The sequence below is a fragment of the Podarcis filfolensis genome (assembly GCF_964270895.1).
Source record: "Podarcis filfolensis genome assembly, chromosome: 2".
NCBI lineage: Eukaryota > Metazoa > Chordata > Lepidosauria > Squamata > Lacertidae > Podarcis > Podarcis filfolensis.
The window spans coordinates 54,217,564-54,236,255 of record NC_139605.1 but is presented as its reverse complement, the minus strand read 5'-3'; the positions used below and the strand labels follow the sequence as shown (position 1 = coordinate 54,236,255).

Genomic DNA, 18,692 nt, shown 5'->3' with positions numbered 1-18,692 from the left:
AGCACTCTCTCTACTTGTTTATTCATATAATTCTCACTGAATATTCAACATTATAAGGAAATGATTTTTTAACAGTTCTCCTAAGGTGGATAGCTCAGTGGGAAGAGCATAAGTCTCTTAACCTCAGGGTCATGGGTTTGAGCCCACAATGGATCAAAGATTCCTGCATTGCAGAGGGTTGGGCCCTTGCAGTCCCTTCCATCTAAACAATTCTATGATTCTTGTTTGGACAAGGCTTCTGTTTTCTGAAGGAGTCCTCCTCGCCTAATTGCTTTCTTAATTATACTTGTTACCCATACTGGCAAGCTCTGGGCTGTGGTGGTACCTTTCGTGGTGTGCAGTATGTACATAAGCAGAAGAGATTCTATTATTCTATTACTGTAGTTTTGAATAACTCCCAAGCGTTCTGGAGAAATCTGATCCCCTTGACTTTCCGTTTCAACTTCCTTTTCACCAGTCCCATCATTTTTAGACATTTCTCTTTTGAAGTTAGATGTGACCGTGCAGCGTTTTCTTGGCAACTGTCCACTCCCACATGGGCTGAATTTGATAGCCCTGTGGTCACTGTTCCAATCAGTTTAGCAGCACTTACATTTTGCACCAGGTGCCGGGTGTTCCTAAGTTTAAGTCCAGGGTTGCCTTCCTTCCCCATGATCAGTTCCATGTCATTTAGGGTATCAAGAATTTTTACCTTTTGTGTGTGTGACTGGAACACATTTTCCTAATCTATAATCACCCATTACTGCCTCGTCTCCTTTAGACACCTCAATGATTTCACTGTAATTTTTGCTTTACTGTACAAGTCTACAAGTCTCAGTTGGGTGGTATTCAACCATGTTTCACTCAGAGCAGACACACTGAAATTGATGAGCATCTCTAAGTTGGGTCCATTAATTTCAATCGGTTTACTGTGACTAAAACTTAGTTGCCTACTGACATATTGTTCTCAGTTGAGCTTACTCAGAGGTGGTGGAGAACCTCAAGCCCAGGGGTCAAATGTGGCGGTCCATGCCTCCTTACCTGTGTTGGTGACTTGTGGAAGTGACTTGATAGTTCACCACACCTCAACCTGTGTGATGTATCAGCAGAGTATGTGGAGCCCCAGCAGAGTCTTCAGAGTTTTCCTGCTCCCAGCAAACTTCTTCCAGAGTCCCCGGTTAAGTGAAAAACTCCTCTCCAACACGGTTCAAGGTAACAAAATGTTTATTGTCTCCAGACATGAGACAAATCTAAACACCACTATCTACAACATACAGTTCTTCTGATCTTTGAAGTAAAGGTAGAGATGTACACATCAGGTAACACTATCACCATGCTAGCTAACGCTGCTGTGCAAAAACCCACAACCTCCCCCCTGACTCTCACAGGTTCAGAGTCAGACCCTGACAGCAAACAGGATAACATCAGGACATGCAACAGGACACCGGAACAGGAACATAATGAAAGCAGTGCCCTGGAGGCTATTTTCATTTTGGTGCCATAGAGTCATGGAATGGTAGAGTTGGGTAGGTAGAGAATGGTAGGACCATCTAGTCCAATTCCCTGCAATGAAGGAATCTTTCACCCAATGTGGAGCTCAAACCCACAACCCTGAGATTAAGGGTATCATGCTCTACCAACTGAGCTATCGCCATGTCTCTACACTCCTGAATCAACAGGAGGGTGAATGACTCAGCAAGTCATACACCTGAATCTCTGCCCTGTTCCTGTGGTAACCCAGAGCACCTGCTCTCTTATCTCGGAACATCTAGACGTGGCGGATGTGCTAAGTCAGGATATGAGGCCAAGCACTTTGTGATTTAACCCATTGTTCACATTCCACCAACAACCTGACCCTCAGCAATACTCTCCCCAGGCCACACCCCTGCCCGGACCCTACCCCTCTCCCCAGCCTGAAATGTGCCCTTGGATTTGGATGGTTCAAATGTGTCCTTGAATTGTAGTAATGCTTCTTGCTTGTCTGAATCGAGAGATGCGGAGGGATGAGGGGGAGTGGGTACTGTCACTTTTGTGTGGCCGGAATGTAGCATACTCTTCAATGGCAGGAGTTACCTTTGCCTCACCCCCTTTTGCCTCTGGCTCCTCCTGCCAGTGGCACATGGCCTCCAGATGGCTGATGACCAGGGGGAAAGGACTGAAAAAGATTCTCCACCTCTGGTGTATAGGATTTGGGTTTCCTTTCATTCTATTTCATTTGCATTCCTTTGTCAGCCAATATGATGCAGTCATTTCCCCATGTCTCTATTTTGGAAGCTATGGAGGTGCTGTTAATAGACCAGTCTGTGGATATGAGAGACCCAGGGAACTTCTGGACAATCTATTTATTGAGCATTCATCTTGATGTGTTTGTAAACAGGTTAGACAACATCAGCTATTTATTCAGCATCCATTTTGATTTGTTTGCTGAGGAGTTAAGATGACATTGCATCCAAGCAAGTCTTATCCTACACTTTCCAGTGCACCTTCCTTGTCACAAAAAGTATAGCGTTTGGGAGGAAGTGTGCTTGTTGTGCATGAATTCCAGATCAGGTTTAATTGTGCAACCTGAATTCGAAACCCACCTTAAAATAGCAACAGTTTGGAGGTGCCCCACCCTCAAATTCAGATTTAGTTGTTCCACTATGAAGTTCACTGACTTGCCTGGGACAAGTCACTCTTCCCGTGCCTAAATCACCTAATGGGGATTGTCATGAGGCTGTTTATTATTGTTTATATATAACCTGGTGTGGGTTCATGGGCCCATGTGCAGGGATTAGGCCATGTGCTTTGATCTCCCAGCAGGTCTTGGCAAGCGGACGTGTCACAACCCCTCTAGCTGTTGTTTGCCTGGCACCTCTGACTGGCATTCATGAGACAGCCACTGTTTTCCACTATAAATTTCCTTCTTTATGAGATAGTATGTTTATAGGAACACAAGTTTTCTATTTATAGTGGAGGGTGCTTCCAAAATATGACTGGGTGGCAGCCATAAGCCTTTTGGGAGAGAGCGAGAAAGGAATTTAAGTAATATAATGAATTGCCTTTAAAAAAAAAGGTGGTACCACACTGTTTGCCTTCCAATGATTCCCATCTTCCATTAATTTTAAGAGCAAAGGGTTTGTGCCAGAGCTTATACCTAAGCACAACTCTCTCATTCACAGAATCAGAGTTGGAAGGGACCACAAGGATCATCTCATCGAAACCCCTGCAATGCAGGAATCTTTTTGCCCAGATTGCATCCCACCAGGTTGCACCTGTGCTCCACATTCTCTCTGCTCCCTTCTGATACAACACCTGTTTTGCCCAAGGCACTGTCTGGCGCTAAGACAACCACACCCACCATGTGCCAAGGATCCTTCTTGGACGAAGGCCTGTGTCTCTCACGTGCCACTCTGTGCAATCAAGCAGCAAATGCCAAAGCATCTTCTATTTTCTTTGGACCTTGAACTCACCCAGGCTTCGCGTGACGACTCCACCACCTAGCACTAAATCACACACCCAGCCTGGCCCCCTTTCTGCTCATAACAAACACTTATGTCAGCATGCCTGGTTTTTCATTTTTCGTAAGATCCTTCACACGGTCCAGATCACCGTCTACTCCAAATTGTAGCAAGAGAAGCCCAAGCCCATGCAAGAACACAAGAAGCTGCCTCATGCGCAGTCAGGCCTCTGGTCCATCTAGCTCAGCATTGTCTCACTGACTGGCAGCAGCTTTCCAGACTTTCAGATGGGGGTGTCTGCCGGCCCTACCTGAAGATGCCAGGGGTCGAGGCTGAGACTGCCCGCATGCAAAGCATCATGTGCTTGACCTCAGAGCTGTAGCCCTTTTCAACCAACATGTGGATTATGCTCACTGTTTCCAACCTATTAATGATTGCAGATATTAATATTGTGCAGCTTGAAGCACCTGGATGCATAAAAACTGACTCCTTTTGGAATGAAACATTCTCTAGACCCATTAGATGGTTCAAAACTTAACTTGCAGAACTTTCTTCAGAACAGAACAAAAAACATCAAAGATATACATCCAAATAATTCCATACAATACCTTCTGCTATCCATCACAGGCTCAGCATCTTAGAAATAAAAGATCATTCCAAACAGAACTAGAATCAAAGGGTTCTCTCTCTCCTTACAGGCTCCGTTTTGTCTGGAGCTGTATGCTTCTGGAGAGCTTCATTTACATCTTTCTCTTACAGGGCCTGAGAATCAAAGACAACATCTACCACCCTTCCAAGATGGAGATTTGCGACCAAATACCTTCATCACATGATCAAAGACGCACATGCAATTTAGAGCAGAGAACAATCAACAGTTAATTATCAACCCACCAAAGAGCTCAGAGTGCATAATATAGCCCCATGGAAAATCCCCTTCAGTAATACACATTCAGGCATTCTCCATTTCAGTGTCAATTAAACAATTATACTTAACATTAATACGTAGGATTTCCCAAACCTTCAGTCATTCAAAGGATTGGCTTCCATTGCCCTCAGTGTATGGGGCGGGGGAAAAGGCTGGTGCTTATACATTAGGAGTAGGGAACCTTTGGCCCTTCAGGTTTTGAAGAACTACAACTCCCTCCCATCTGCCCCAACCAATATAGCCAATGGCCAGCGATGATGGGAGTTGTAGTTCAGCAACATCTGGAGGGCCAAAGGTTCCCCATAGCTGTTGCACATGCTTTCAGCCCATGGTTTTCAGCCTAGTAAAATGCTCAAGCAATGGGTCCCCAATTTTGATTTCTTCTTACACCCCTTTCATGCCCTGCAATATTGCAGAGAGAAATCAGTGTAGCTTCTCTAGACAAGAAAGTATGGGGAAAGCCCAGCTGGAAAAACGTAGGCAGCACTTTCCTAGAGTTTTGCTTTGAGGGATCCCCCACCTCTCTGATGCATCTGGCGGGTGACCCAAGAGGCGGGAGAAGTTCCGAACAGAGACCCTCTTTGCTGTTTGCTCTGTGTGCGGCAGGGATTTCCCTCGCACGACAGTCTGGCCTGCATCCCAACCCCAAGGAGCGAAGGGTCAAGCAAACACAAACACCGCATGTTTTCTCAAGAGAGGTAGGGATCCTGCTGCCAAAACTCCTGCAGAGCTCTGGCTATTGACCGCTATAAGGGAAGGGAAAGCAATCCAAGAGGAGATGTACGTTCCGGGGAAGACGGAAGGCTTGTCCTCCTGCCTACAGCCACTTGTTTCTCTATGCCAGTGCCTGCGATGCAGAGACAGGGGACCTGTGGCCTTCCAGAAGTCATTGGATTCCCACTCCCATCAGCCCCAGCCAGCATGACCAGTGGACAGAGATGTTGGAAGATGGAGTTCAACCACATCTGGAGGGCTACGGGCTCTGATCCACGGTGCTGTAGTGGCCCAAACCAACAGATCTGATGCAATGCCAACACCATGATCTGTCTGCATGCTCTGCATCCATCAGCACTGCAGGTAGCTTTGAGTATATCAGTATGAGCGTCTTACATGCCACAGTGTTTCTGTTTAAACAGGTATCATCCCTCCTGCTTCATCTGACACGGATGTGTGACAAATGAGCAGTGTGGACATGGTGCACTGCTAAACTGGGGGCATCTGCCTCTAGGGGCTTCTGTGGGAAGCGTTCAGTCCTTGCCTGGAGCAAGCCAGGATATGGACAGGAAATTGCAGGGCTTGCTTCCAGTGCACAGAGGCGGAATCCCCAGCACTGCAATAACTGGCTCATAAATTACCACCTTACTGGGAACACTTGCTTTGAATATAACAAAATTGCTCTGCCAGAGACTGATGGGTGACCAGGCTCCTTTCTGACCAGGTGCATGACCAGCTTGCAGGCTTCCCATAGGCATCTGCTTGGCCAATGAGAGAACAGGATGCTGGACTAGATCCAGCAGGGCTTATGTTCTTATGTCCACAGCCAAGTCCCTTCCAGTGTGCTTCTCTCCAGGCATTTGATGGACTGTAATAGCTGTAACATGTGCTTAACCTGAAGCACATTGTTATGCTAAGGCAGGGTGTGGGACTAGACTTGCTTGTTGACCGTAGCAATGAAGCCTTCACTGGGACTGTGTAGAATAGGGAGGTAGGGCTAGGAATCCTTTCACAAGCTGTGTGTGTGGGAGACACATCTTAAGTATGTTCCCTTTTCTGGATCCTCCAGTCTCAGAGGCTGCCCTTTGGACCACATGTATTCATCTGCACCCATCTTAGATGCCAGAAGAGAACTCTAGGGTGGAATGTAGCATTTTAAAGGAAGTGATGCTCAGCTGCTATGCTGTACTAGCCCTGCTCCTATGTATTCAATGGCAGCAGGAACGGTCCCAGGCAGACTTCTCCACAAAATATCAAAGAGAAGAAGTGAGCCTCTCGGAGTCTTGGAGCTAGATGTTCAGCTGGTCATTTCTGCCTGATCCTCCTCCTCCTTTCTCTAGATGCCTCTATGTGAGAAAAAGAAGGAGAGACTTCGTCTCAGGCTGGACCATGGCAGGATGACTCTTTCCAGTCCAAAGTCATGCTTTTTCATTGCCTTTTTGTAGCTCCCCAGGAGGGTGTCACTTGTGGCAAAGATTGCCATCAGGCTGAAGCAGGTGGGTCTGCCTGCAGCAGAGCAGCAGTGCAGCCAGGGCTGGGATCTCTGCTTTTCACAGCCCCTGCAGCTGCTCAGCCCCTGGGGAACAGCGTGCCTGGCTGATTCAGACAGCCAGGTCCCCTCTGGCACAGCCAGCTCATAGTTTTGCTTGGCCTTCCAACTTGTGGCTTTATGGCACTACAACAATTGTTTATTTATTGCAATGGCCTTTTAATTGTCTGTGCTGGGCCTGCTTCAGCTATTAATAACAGCTATAAATCAAGTTCAGAAATGCAGGCACAGGACCTTGCGAAGGCTCTGTGGAGTTGTGCTGCTCTTGAGGATTTGCATTTTGGCGGACGGCTTCCCTTGGATGTCCCATGAGCAAGTCCTGTGTAAGGGAGATGCACGTGTTTGCTTTAAGCTGGTCCATTAGCTTCTGGTGGTGATAAGGTCACCATCTCTCAAAACTTGTCACTAAACCAGGACTGCAGGTTTTCTTGGGGTCGCAGAGGCTGATGACTCAATGGCTACAACCAGTGGAAGTAAGGCAGGATGAAGACAGCACAAAGGAGAGATGGAGCTGCAATTCACACACACTTTTCCTGCATGGGAAGTTCTACTGTCTTCTAACCCACCAAGCGTGTTCTCCGTTGGAAGCCTGTGTAGACTAGATTGCAATTTATAGATTCTTGCAGCCTCAGCCATCATGCCGTGCCAGCTTGATGTGTAACTACGATGAAAAATGAAAAGTGTTCCTCCAGATCTTTGGTTCCCTCCCACCCACATGCACACACTTGCTGAATCCCATTGCCCAGCGACAGAGGGCTGCTGCTGCTGTTGCTTGTTACCTACAAAATGAAAGACAAATGCTCTGTTTAGAAAGGCAGCAGAGGCTGAGGGCCACCCTGATTTCACAGAATGCTGATTTACGGGGAAGGATCAAAAAGCTTTTAGAAGAAGACATGATCCAAGTTTCTGCAGTGACTTAGCTCTTTGGCCTCGGGGCCTCTCAGCTGAGGAGATTTGGCTTCGGTTGTGCCTTGAACTTTGTTTATTTTTTTCCATGCGAAGTTTCCCTCCCTACACACTGGGAGGCAATGGCAAAACTGTGCAGTGTTGTTCATCAGTTTTGGTGGAGAGAGCGTACGTGTAGGAAATTTATGCTGAAATGGCAAGAGCAATTGTATATGATGAGGCTACATCAGTGCAGAAGGCAGATTTCGCAACGGGTGGAATAGAAGGGGATCTGGCAGCCTCTTGGCCTCTCTCATTTCCCTCTTTTTCTGAAGTGACACAGCAGAGGTACAGTGCTTGAGACCACAGCTCAAGTCTTGCTTTCTGTGGTGTCTTCTCTAGCCAGTGAGCGATTTCACCATGTGTCCCAGTTTGTCATGCCACTGGGGATCCCACCCCATGATCTGTCTTCATGCCACCTTCAAAATTCTGGCTGCAGTTTACTGTGGCTTGCAGACAAAATGTGTGGTGAGAGCAGGTCTGTGCAATGTGCCAGGGTGCGGGAAATGCCTTTGCATGTGGGGCAGCTGCCCCATGGAGGGCTTTCCAAGATGACTTCCTATTGTAGCCGTGTAAAAGAGCCCTACCTCCCATATTTTACTTATTATCAAGATACCTCTCTTCTCCCCCTCCCCACCTCTCTCTGTGTGAATGTGTGTGGGTAAAGGTAATGTTATGTGCCAAAGGCTCATAGACTTGGAAGTCTGCCATCACTTTTAGCAAGGAACAAAGGAATCTGATAACAGAACATCTCCAAGGGAGAGGCTAAGGCTATTAAATCCATTCCGTAAAGAACTTACATTGGGATCCCTCACAATTGAGGTAGTTCTTTCAGAAAACATTGATGCTATGAAAGAAGTCTCTGCAAGATAACCATCTCTTGGTATGCTAGGGTGAGAAACATAACTGCAGGCTTGAGAATGTACGTGTAAATTTACTGCTGAAACCATTTGGGATTTTAGTTCTGCATAAATCTTTCTCCCCCTCCTCTTCCTAATCCCCCTCCTTCCAAGATTGCTTCCATACTGCCACTACCCTTTCTGGTAGTGGTTTAGAGATAAAAGGTCCTTTGGTTTAAGGGGACCAGAACTGAGGTGAAACTTAGCCTGTTGACACTGAATCAACAAATACTCCCCTCCAAACTAGCCATATTTTGTGGGAGTTCTGCACAATTAAAATCGATTAAAGCACTCTGGTGCAACAATCCCACTTTTAAAAATTAAGAATTGACTTTTCACTGTCAGGAAAGTGATGGGGAAACACACCTGAAAATGTGGGATAACATAATTGATTGATGGGAATTTGTATAACCTCCACACAAACAAATAGGACGAATGCTCAATAAACAGCGGACATTGTATAACCTTCAGGAGAGCTTTGTGTAAACAAATATGGGTGAATGGGTAATAAATGGGTTTTGAGATGCGCCCAGAGACTGTGAATGTGAAATATTTATGGGGAGCCTGATGATGACCCTTTCAGCTAAGAAGCATCCCTACTGGAGGGAGGTTGGGTCTGGGTGTTCACTGGTAATCCCATGGAAAGGACATGAGATGCATGTGTGTATGTGGGGGGTGGTGGTAACAATGGCAGCCTAAGAGCCCACAGTGAGTCGCGGCATCAGGTTGCTGATGCTCAGGTGAGCTCAAGCAGGGCTCTCTGCCTGCCAGAGCTGGCCCTCATTACAGAAGTGTTTTCAGCAAAATCAGCTGGCACAGCACAGCTAGTTCTTTCCTAATGAGCTCCCATCCTTACATACCCCAAGGCAGTTGGGTAAGTGTCAGGCTCTCCCTCTTCAGGCTCTTGTGTTTGGCTTCTTGAGAAGCTGTTTTCCTGGATGTCAGAGACAGTGACTTTGAGCGACTGTTCATTAGCAAGGGCAGCCTTGATCCCTTTGGAAAAGAGATACCTTATCTGTGGTGTTGTCAGTCCCTAACTGTTCCCCAAAACAGAGGCCTAAAACCATATTCTTACTGACACTACTAAAAGCATAAGATGCTGCTATTATGTCTCGGGGGGCAGGGGACTAGCAGTCATCCATAACATGAGCTCAGAGGTCAGAACAGGCAAATTGTAGTTTGCTAAGGGTGCTGACAGTTGTTTGGTGGCTCCTACGTATCTCACAAAGCTACAGTTTCCAGAGTAGTTTAATAATCAATCCCTCTTCCCAGGGAACTCTGGGAACTGTAACTCTCTGGGCGAAATAGGGTTTTCCGAACAACTCTTATCACTCTTTAACAAACAACAGTTCCCAGGATTCTTTGGGAGAAACCATGACCATTGAAGGTGGTATGATACTGCTTTAAATGTATAGTGCAGATGAGGCCCGAGTTAAAATTCCCAGCAACCCTTAACAAACTACAGTGCTCTCTTTGAGGGAAAGAATGTGCTTTGGAGGTGACGTGTGTACACAGCTTTAGAGTGGCTGTATGGTGCCTATCATCAATGGGCATCTCCTCATTTCCTCAACCTGGGTTCACATTCTGGATCTCTTGAGGTTTCATTCTTGATCCGGTAAAGTGTCACTGTGAGCAAGGAAACCTCAAAGTAATATTATACCAGCACTAAATCCCTAATGCATACATGCCAACAAGAGTGATCATCCCCGTTGATAATAATTTGCCCTCCCCCCAGGGGTGGAGGAAGGGGGCGGTGGGAGCGGGTCGTCCCGGGTGTCATCACTGAGGGGGGTGACATTCGGCGTGCCACCCGCCCACAACTCCCAAGCCTACCCCAAGTCATCGGGGAAGGGGTGAAGCTGCGCTGCCTTGCCAGCGGCCTTCCCCCTTTGTTTTGACAGCTTGGGGGAGGTTTGGGAGTCACGGGCAGGCGGCACGCCAAATGTTACCCCCCTCAGTGATGACACCCGGGGTGGACCGCCCCCACCACCCCTTCCTCCGCTCCTGGGCAGCTTCTGGGGGGGGGGCAGCCCCTAGCTGTCAAAAGGAAGAGGGAAGGGAGGAAGGCTGCTGGCAAAACGGCGTGGCTCCCCCGCCGCCCAGGAAGCAGCCTGCCATGGGCGGCTCACTCCCCCCCCCATGGGTGGCTTGCTCTGCCCCCATAGGTGCCTCGTCCCCATGGTCCCGCCCGCCAGGTGTACAGCATGTGCACCACTCCGGGTGCTGGAAATTCCCCTCAGCTGAAATTCCTGCTAAAAGCTTTACAACACAGTCCTATGTATATTTTCTCAGAACTATGTGCAGCAGGGCTAACTCTCAGGTTGGTGTGAACAAGACTGAATTGCAGATTCAACCAGTTAAGGTGTGTCACCCTAATATATTATGCTTACAAATTTGTGAATTAGCGTAAGTGAAATGGCCTTCTCACATTAAACTCTTAACAACTCTAGATTGACAAGTTGCCAGTAGAAAAACTGGGGTGTCCACATCCACTTCTAGAGTAATGTTGGCTAACTCTAGAACGGCAGTACAAACACATAAAGTCTGTTTTCCAGGCTCTGTAGCGTTCGGATTTCTGGGCAATGAAAGGCAGGTACTGAATGTGGTTTTAATTGATGGGGGGGGAATGATGTGCATTTTAAGTCGATTTCTTCAAGACTCTGAAGATCCTGTTTAGATTAAAAGCAAAAGAAACTGATACAATATGTGGCTACAAGGTAGGATGATGCTAGCATGCACTTCTTCCAGGGCTGTTTGAGCAGAATGAGGCAATGCCGACTGTCTTTCAGTTTCTCTGCATTCTTTCCAAACTCTGCCACAACCAAGCTTAAACACTGCATAGCAGTTTCTCCTTTTCCTTAAGGCTCCTTTCCTCTGGCCCCCAGACACTGCCTATTTCATCCTGGAGAAAGCTGAAGCCTGCAAATGCAGGGAAATGAGTCTGAGAATACACTTGGATGTTTCATTGTGGGGCTTGTGTGGACTATGCACGGGGAAGGGCTGAATAGGCTCATGCCACAGAGGAAAGAAAGAGGCGCTTGGCTGTGTGCCATCTGCCTCTGGGGACAGGGTGGAGCCTGGTAGGCAGGCAAGGAAAACCCCTGCTCAGGAATTGATCAGGTGGACAAAAATAGAAACTGGCAAGATCTGTAGTAGGGTGGGGTGATCGGGTTCTTTTCAGGTTGTAGGTTTCTCTGTGCACTGAAGATTCTGCTTTCCACAAACCTTTCTATCGTAGAACAGAGGTTCCAGCTTACCTGCAGTCTCTTTTGCAACCTTGACATCCACATTGCAAACAGAGAGTCATCACCAGTTTCTTCACCCCGTTCTCAAGGCAGCCATCTCCTTCTCATTGACTCAGTCCCCCTTCTTAATGCTGGCTCATGCTTGTGTTCTTTACTGGGGTCACACAACAAGGACATGTCTGGATGAGAAACTTAAAGCAGGCTCAGATCTCCTGGGTGGTCATGGTTTCCAAATAAGCAGGGGCACGTTGGTGTGTAATGTGTAGTTCGGTCCACATCCTAACTGAGTCTCACAGTTCATGGTGGGAAGACCGTGCAAGTACACCAAACTCATTTAGCGTCGGGGGTGTGGCTGCACCCTAAGGCTTTATCTTATCAGGGTTTTATCAAGGACTTTATCTTACCAGGTAAAGAACTTTATCACAAACCTTTTAGCTTATCAGGATCTCCCTGACCAACTGCAAAAAAAACCCAGGTTCCTAGGAAGCTTTCCTTACTCTTAGACTAGTGGCCCATGCTTTGTACATAATAATTTCCTAGCTAGGAATGGGAAATCTGCCCATTTTAGTTTTCTTGGGTTCTTTCCCCCTCTATCTTAAATTAAATTCTCCCCATTTTGAAGCCATTTGCATTTTTCATTTAAAAAAATTCATACACATTTTAGTGCCGATTTCTCCTAACAAACACATTTTAATATGCAGTTTTTACTGATATACACATTATAGCAAGCAATTTCCTCTATCATAATGCATACTGTATGCTATTTTTACTAATATCTTTATTCCAATCAACACTTTCCTCTAATATATGCATTTTTGTGAACATTGGCTGGTTGGAAAACTGCCTCACAAAATTCTGGTCCGTGTGAATTTTGAAGGCTCCCTGTGCTTCAGTTCTCATATTGTTTCGGAAAGTGCAGATTTGCTAGATTTGGCTTTGACTTTCTCCTCCATCCCTATTCTTATGCCAGGATATTAGCATGGGACCTTCTGCCTGCAAAGTGTAAGATCTACATCTAAGTTATGGTCCCCCCCTACACTGTGGGGGTTCTCTGATTTTGACTAAGGCATTGGAAGAAATGTTCTTGTTTTCAGCCATGTTGGGTGCCCTACCAGCTCCTGTATACATTTAATGAGGTTTTTAGCAAGCATTTTTGCTGCACAGAAACTTTTTCAGCATTATGAAATGAAGGAGACCTGTTTCTAGGACTTGAACGGTTGCTTCTCCCTGGGGGTTGCCCGGGGCATCTTGGGTTTAGACCTATGCCTGTGTTACAGCTAATAGCTTCTGGCGTGCCACTGACACCCTCTGTCTGTGCTATGATATTTCAGGTGTCAGCAGTCGGCTCTCTCAGAAATCTGGACCTAGCTATGGATGAAGAGCTTTTGGAAACTTGAGCTCCTTGGGAAGTTTGCCTGCTTCGATTTGTCTTTGTTGTTCCTGAAGAAAAGAACAAGCAGCGTATGATATGAGGTCGCTTTCAAGCCATGCCTCATAGCTTGCATCACCCAGCCTTGCGGGGGAAAGGATAGATTTTAATTGAATCTTGATGAAAATAAATGTGGGTTTCGTTTACGAGGATGGCAGGGGGGCAGACTCTTTTTCTTTTCCTTTTTTACTAAACCCAAAACATCTGGAAGAAGCCTGAAGAACCTTCAACTCTTCTGATTTATTCCATCAATCCAGCATCTGTCAGGGTCTTTCCAGATGACAAAAAAAGTATTTTGTTTTTAAAGGCTCTGTGCTGCCACAGACCCTGATGTAGCAACATCTTGTCTTCATGCATTGGGTGGCGGCAGTCTCACTGTAGTGGGTAGTAGACGGCTGCACTAAAAAGATTGTGAGGGTACCCTATTGCAGCTGAAAAGAAATTGAGCACCGAGTACTTGCCCAGTCTCTTCATTGGTTTCTGCTGCTGCAAACTACAATTCCCGCCGGGGTGATATAATAATGTGCACCATAGCATCCTACATAGGCCAAAGTTTCCATGTGAGAAACAAAACTATCCTGGCCATTTCACTAATGCTAATTCACAAATTTGTAAGCAAACAAATTTAAATTAGCATGTTTTAATTGGTAGATGCAATTTCTCACGGGTAGATGCTTTCTAATTGGTAGATGCTTTCTCACTGAGAAAGCTCGAAATTACAACCAAGACAACTTCAAGGTGAGCGCTTTCATTGCTGCATGGAAGGGATTTGTGTCGCTTATGGCCTGTGATGTCACAGACATCATGCCAGAGGTGCCCCGATGCTCACATAAGCATATTCCACACACCATGGTTAAAAGTACCATAGGGAGGAAGCCCCGTTTTGCTTGAGTGCTAGGAAAGCGATTTACCACAATACCTGCACCAGCTGTTCATTTACTAATCAGCAAAAATGATTATCTAGATAGGCCATCAAACTCAGAGGCACTTTGGGGGTATGTCAGCCCAATATCTTCATTCATATCTTGTTTTTCCTTCAAGGGTCTCACAGTGATGTTTTAGTCCCACAACAAACCTATGCAGTGGGCTAACATTCTTTGGGGAAAGCCATGACTGTTAAAGTGGTATAAATGTGCCTTAAATATATAGTGTGGATGTGACCTTGGGTCCTCAGTGAGCTTCAGAACTGACTTGAAATGTGAGCCTGGCTTTCCCCTATCCACTGACTCACCTGTGAGTATTAGCAGAGATGGTTCTAAGCAGATCAGTGAGTGGCACCCTGAAACGTTATGATGCATAGTTGATAAACAACACATTAAATGAGGCTAGTATCAGGGAGGTGACAGAGAAGATCTTGATTTGAATGAAGCAAATTGTATCAAAAGGGTGGCTATTTCCTCATAACTTTGGTGTTGAGAATGAGCAATGCTCAGGGTGAATGTGTCAGGGTTAGAAGTTTATAAAATTATATTTATTAATTATTTAAACAACCACTGTAAATATATTAAAACATTAGCAGGCTTGAGATAACATTTATGAAAGAATATAATTGAAAATTAAGATAAACAAGAGGGAAAACAAATAGTTTGGAGAAATGTAATTAGATGCCAGAAATTGGGGGGGGGGGTTGGAAACCAGGGGCGGGGCGGGGGAGAGTTCAAATTGTATTTGTGGATAAGTATTGAATTTATAAAATATTGTGATTATAAAATTTGAAAACTTGAAAATAAAATATTAAAAAAAGAAGTTTATAAAATTATGCAGGGCACAGAGAAAGTGGATGGAGATGAGTCCCGTCCCCCCCTCATGACACTTGAGCCAGTGTGGTGTAGTGGTTAAGAGCAGTAGTCTCGTAATCTGGGGAACCGGGTTCGCGTCTCCGCTCCTCCACCTGCAGCTGCTGGGTGACCTTGGGCCAGTCACACTTCTTTGAAGTCTCTCAGCCCCACTCACCTCACAGAGTGTTTGTTGTGGGGGATGAAGGGAAAGGAGAATGTTAGCCGCTTTGAGACTCCTGAAGGGGAGTGAAAGACGGGATATCAAATCCAAACTCTTCTTCTTCTTCTTGAACTCCTGGACATCCAATGAAACTGAATGCTGGAAGTTTCATAACTGATCAAAGAAACTATTTCTTCAAGCAGTGCGTAGCTAAACTATGAAACTCGCTCCCACGGTCACATCCGAACTGGATGGCTTTCAAAGAGGATTAGACAAATTCATGGAGGACGTGGCTATCAAGGGTTACTAGCAATGATGGCTATGTTCTGGCTCCATGGTTGGAGGCAGTAATGCTTCTGAATACCAGTTGCTGGAAACGGCAGGATGGGACAGGGCTCTTGTGCTCAGGTCTTGCTTGCAGGCTTCCCATTGGCTACTGCTTACCATCCACCACTGCAAATGACAAGATCCGCTCAGCAAGGTCAACAGTAGATAGTAGGTGGTAGGGTAACAGCTCAAGGGACCAGCTCCATATTAGATGGTCTAAACTGAATGATAATGTTGCTGGACTACAACTCCCATCAACCCTGACCATTGGAGATGCTAGCTGGGACAAAGGGAGTATTGGTGGAGTCCAGCAATACCTGGAGAGCTCCCCGACCTGCATTAAACCATTGGTGGTGGTGGGGAATGTGTTATCAGAGTCTCAGAGAGCTGCGATCCAGTGTTTTCTACTGCAGTGTTTTATAATCGCTCGTCTTGCTAGTGGTAGGGTGAGATTTCTTCTTGAACGAGAATTCCCCCAGCTTTAAGCCAGATGTGAGTGTCCTCTAAGGGAGGATGGCTTTTCAGCAAAGGGAATGATTCATCATCATCATCATCAGATGAAGTCACCTCAGGACAAACCAGTTTTATGAATCTTCCGTGACTGTTCGTTTTCTGCTTTTATAGCATGTGGTATAATAAGTGGTAAATCTGTGGCTTAGACTTCTAAGCATTTCCTGTAACAGCAGATGCATAATAAATAGGGGATGAAATGCATTAGGGAAAGAAGGTATATACGTTAAATAAATGTGTGTGTTTTTTTTAAAAAAAACCTGCCCATGATAAACATAAGAACACAGTAAGAGCCCTTCTGAATCAGACTAAAGACACATCTTTTCCACCACACTAACATTGACCGTCCTATTCCCAGTAGTGGCCAGCAGGGTGGCATGGGGTGGTTACCATGAAGGGGAGGGGCAAGGAAGCTTAGCAGGGTGTGGGTGCAGTGGTAGCAGCATCAACTTGGCCCCACTGCTGTGCCCGTGCTGTGCTGAGCTCCCCGCTGCCTTGACCCTCTCCCTCTTGAGACTCGGCAACAATGTGCAGTGTCGCAAAGCCAGTGAGCCACTTTGCCCTGTGCTTGCTGCCCAACCAGCCTCTACTGCATATATTCCTGGGAATTTCAATATTCTTGTGCTCAGTTAGGTATTATTGAGCAAGTAGATTGTTATGTCCACTTATCTTTTCTTTTAGGAAGGTTATTGCTTGGTTTAGATGATCTAAGATGACACTGGCTCCTGAGCTGTTACCCTGCTATCTGCCATTGAAAACGGCAAGGTCCACTCAGCAAGGTCAAAAGCTTTCTCCAGCTCCACAGCAAGTCCACAATTGACAGTATGGCTTTATAATTATATTTCTAGTTCTCAGTGTGGGAGCTTTGCATTGTTGGTGATGGGCTTCAAGGATTTTAAAATATAAGAAAGCTGGCTAGAATGTTCCTTAAATATGGATTTTAGCGGATGAGAAACAACATACCAGCTGTTTTATACATTCTATAAAAAGACAGGGAGGGTTGCCGATATGCAATCTGTAAAAGAGACTATAGGATATTCAACTTGAATTTTAAATCTCCTTTATTCTGCCATGACCCCACAAAAATGTCCCTTTCTTTTTGTTTTCTAATTTGGAGGGTTGCATGTATTTATTCATTTGGGATTGCAGCCCATCATAGCATACACTGGCATTTTAGGACTGTGGAAGGTCAGGTTGCTAAATCATATGGGAATCTGCATGAGCAGAGAAGACTCCTCACTGACTCCTTGAGCCAGGACAGCTGTAAATGTCTCTCTCTCTCTCTCTCTCTCTCTCTCTCTCTCTCTCTCTCTCTCTCTCTCATGCTACATTTCTTCATTGGCCCTTCCTTGGGTTCAAGTTTGGCCAACCTGCCAGATAGCATTCCTGTTCCAATGTTTTAACTGAATGTTGTGTCACTCTCCAATAATGCATTGTTTTAACTGTCATTATCCCTGCAATGGAGGCTGTTCCTCTTTTACTTATAGACACAGCTATATTTTATCACTTTACCCTGCTTCACCTCTTGATCTCTGCAATCTGAGAACAGTATAGAATCTCAATAAAACATTTGTTAGCACCTGCAAGGCGGCGGCTATCAAGCAGTAGAGTTCCATAAAGCCACAGGTACGTGACTGTGCTGTCCTACAGGTGGGGCTTTGTGTATGTACCTGCAGGCTGCAGTTTTTTAAGCAAAGAGGCATGTAAAACACAATTGCATAATCCCCGAGTACTTTAGGCATAGGCTTTACCCTTACATTTCTTGAAAAGAAAACAGCTAAGCAAAATACACAATTAGCCTTGACTACAGACCTATTTATTATATAAAAAGGGAGGGAAGCAAACGTACACAGAACTTTGACTCCCCACCTCCCAACCTAAATGAAAAGATTTCATTAAACAGCTGCAAGTATGAGCTAAGATTTTGGAAACTACCTCACAGACAAAGACTGTTGATTGAGTTTCTCCTGGTTAATTTACAATTTGGTCATGCTCTGATGAATATTGCAGGGTTAGGCTTTTCTGACTGTACACTACTGTAAGCCTGAATACAAACGAAGAGATCTTGTATGTGGAAGCTGAATGTAGATAAAAACTGCTTGATGAAAAGAGGGGGATTAGCTATTGGATCCTACCCAGTGTGGCTGGATGAGAAAATGGTTGGGTTTCATAATGTAGTCATTTCTACTGAGCTGCTGAGGCAGTTTGGTACCATATACAAAGAGAGAAGCGGTCTAGCCTCTGTTGCCTTCAATGTGTCATTGCTTTTGATCAGTTGTGAGGCATCTTTGGCCCTTCAGATGTTGCTGAACTGCAACTCCATCATGCTTGCTGGGGCTGATAGGGTTTGTAGTTCAGCAACATTCAGAGGGCCAAAGGTCTCTAGCACCTGCTATAGACTTAGCTAAGCTCTATCTCGCTCCCAGAGAGAGAAAGAGGCCAGAGGCAGATGATGGTGATATTCTACCTTCACTCAGCATGAATACAAGTTGCTTGAAAACGCTGGAGCAGTGAGTACTGTTGTGTTCAGGTCCAGCTTGTGTGTTTCCTTTAGACATCTGGTTGGCCGCTGCGGGCTGATCTACACTTACCTTTCCCCCCATGGTACAGATCCGTGCTTTCCCAGTTCATGTCCAAGTCCCTTTTTTTTTTTTTTGCCTCACTGCTTTCCCCAGGAAAATTCACTCTTTAATGCTGAATCGAAGCAAACAGCAATTCAGGTTTTCTGTGGATTGCCATTTGCTCAGATTCAGTGGTAAAGAGTGGGTTTTCTTGGGGAAAGCACTGGGGCA

General features: G+C 45.6%; 1 long non-coding RNA gene across 1 annotated transcript; it reads left to right on the top strand.

Moving 5' to 3' along the window:
* The first annotated feature begins 9,197 nt into the window (after window positions 1–9,197).
* Window positions 9,198–13,267, top strand: LOC310757872. The gene is made up of 3 exons (XR_014545527.1): window positions 9,198–9,325; window positions 10,744–10,813; window positions 13,028–13,267. It is a non-coding gene; the product is annotated as an uncharacterized lncRNA (long non-coding RNA).
* The last annotated feature ends 5,425 nt before the right edge of the window (window positions 13,268–18,692 follow it).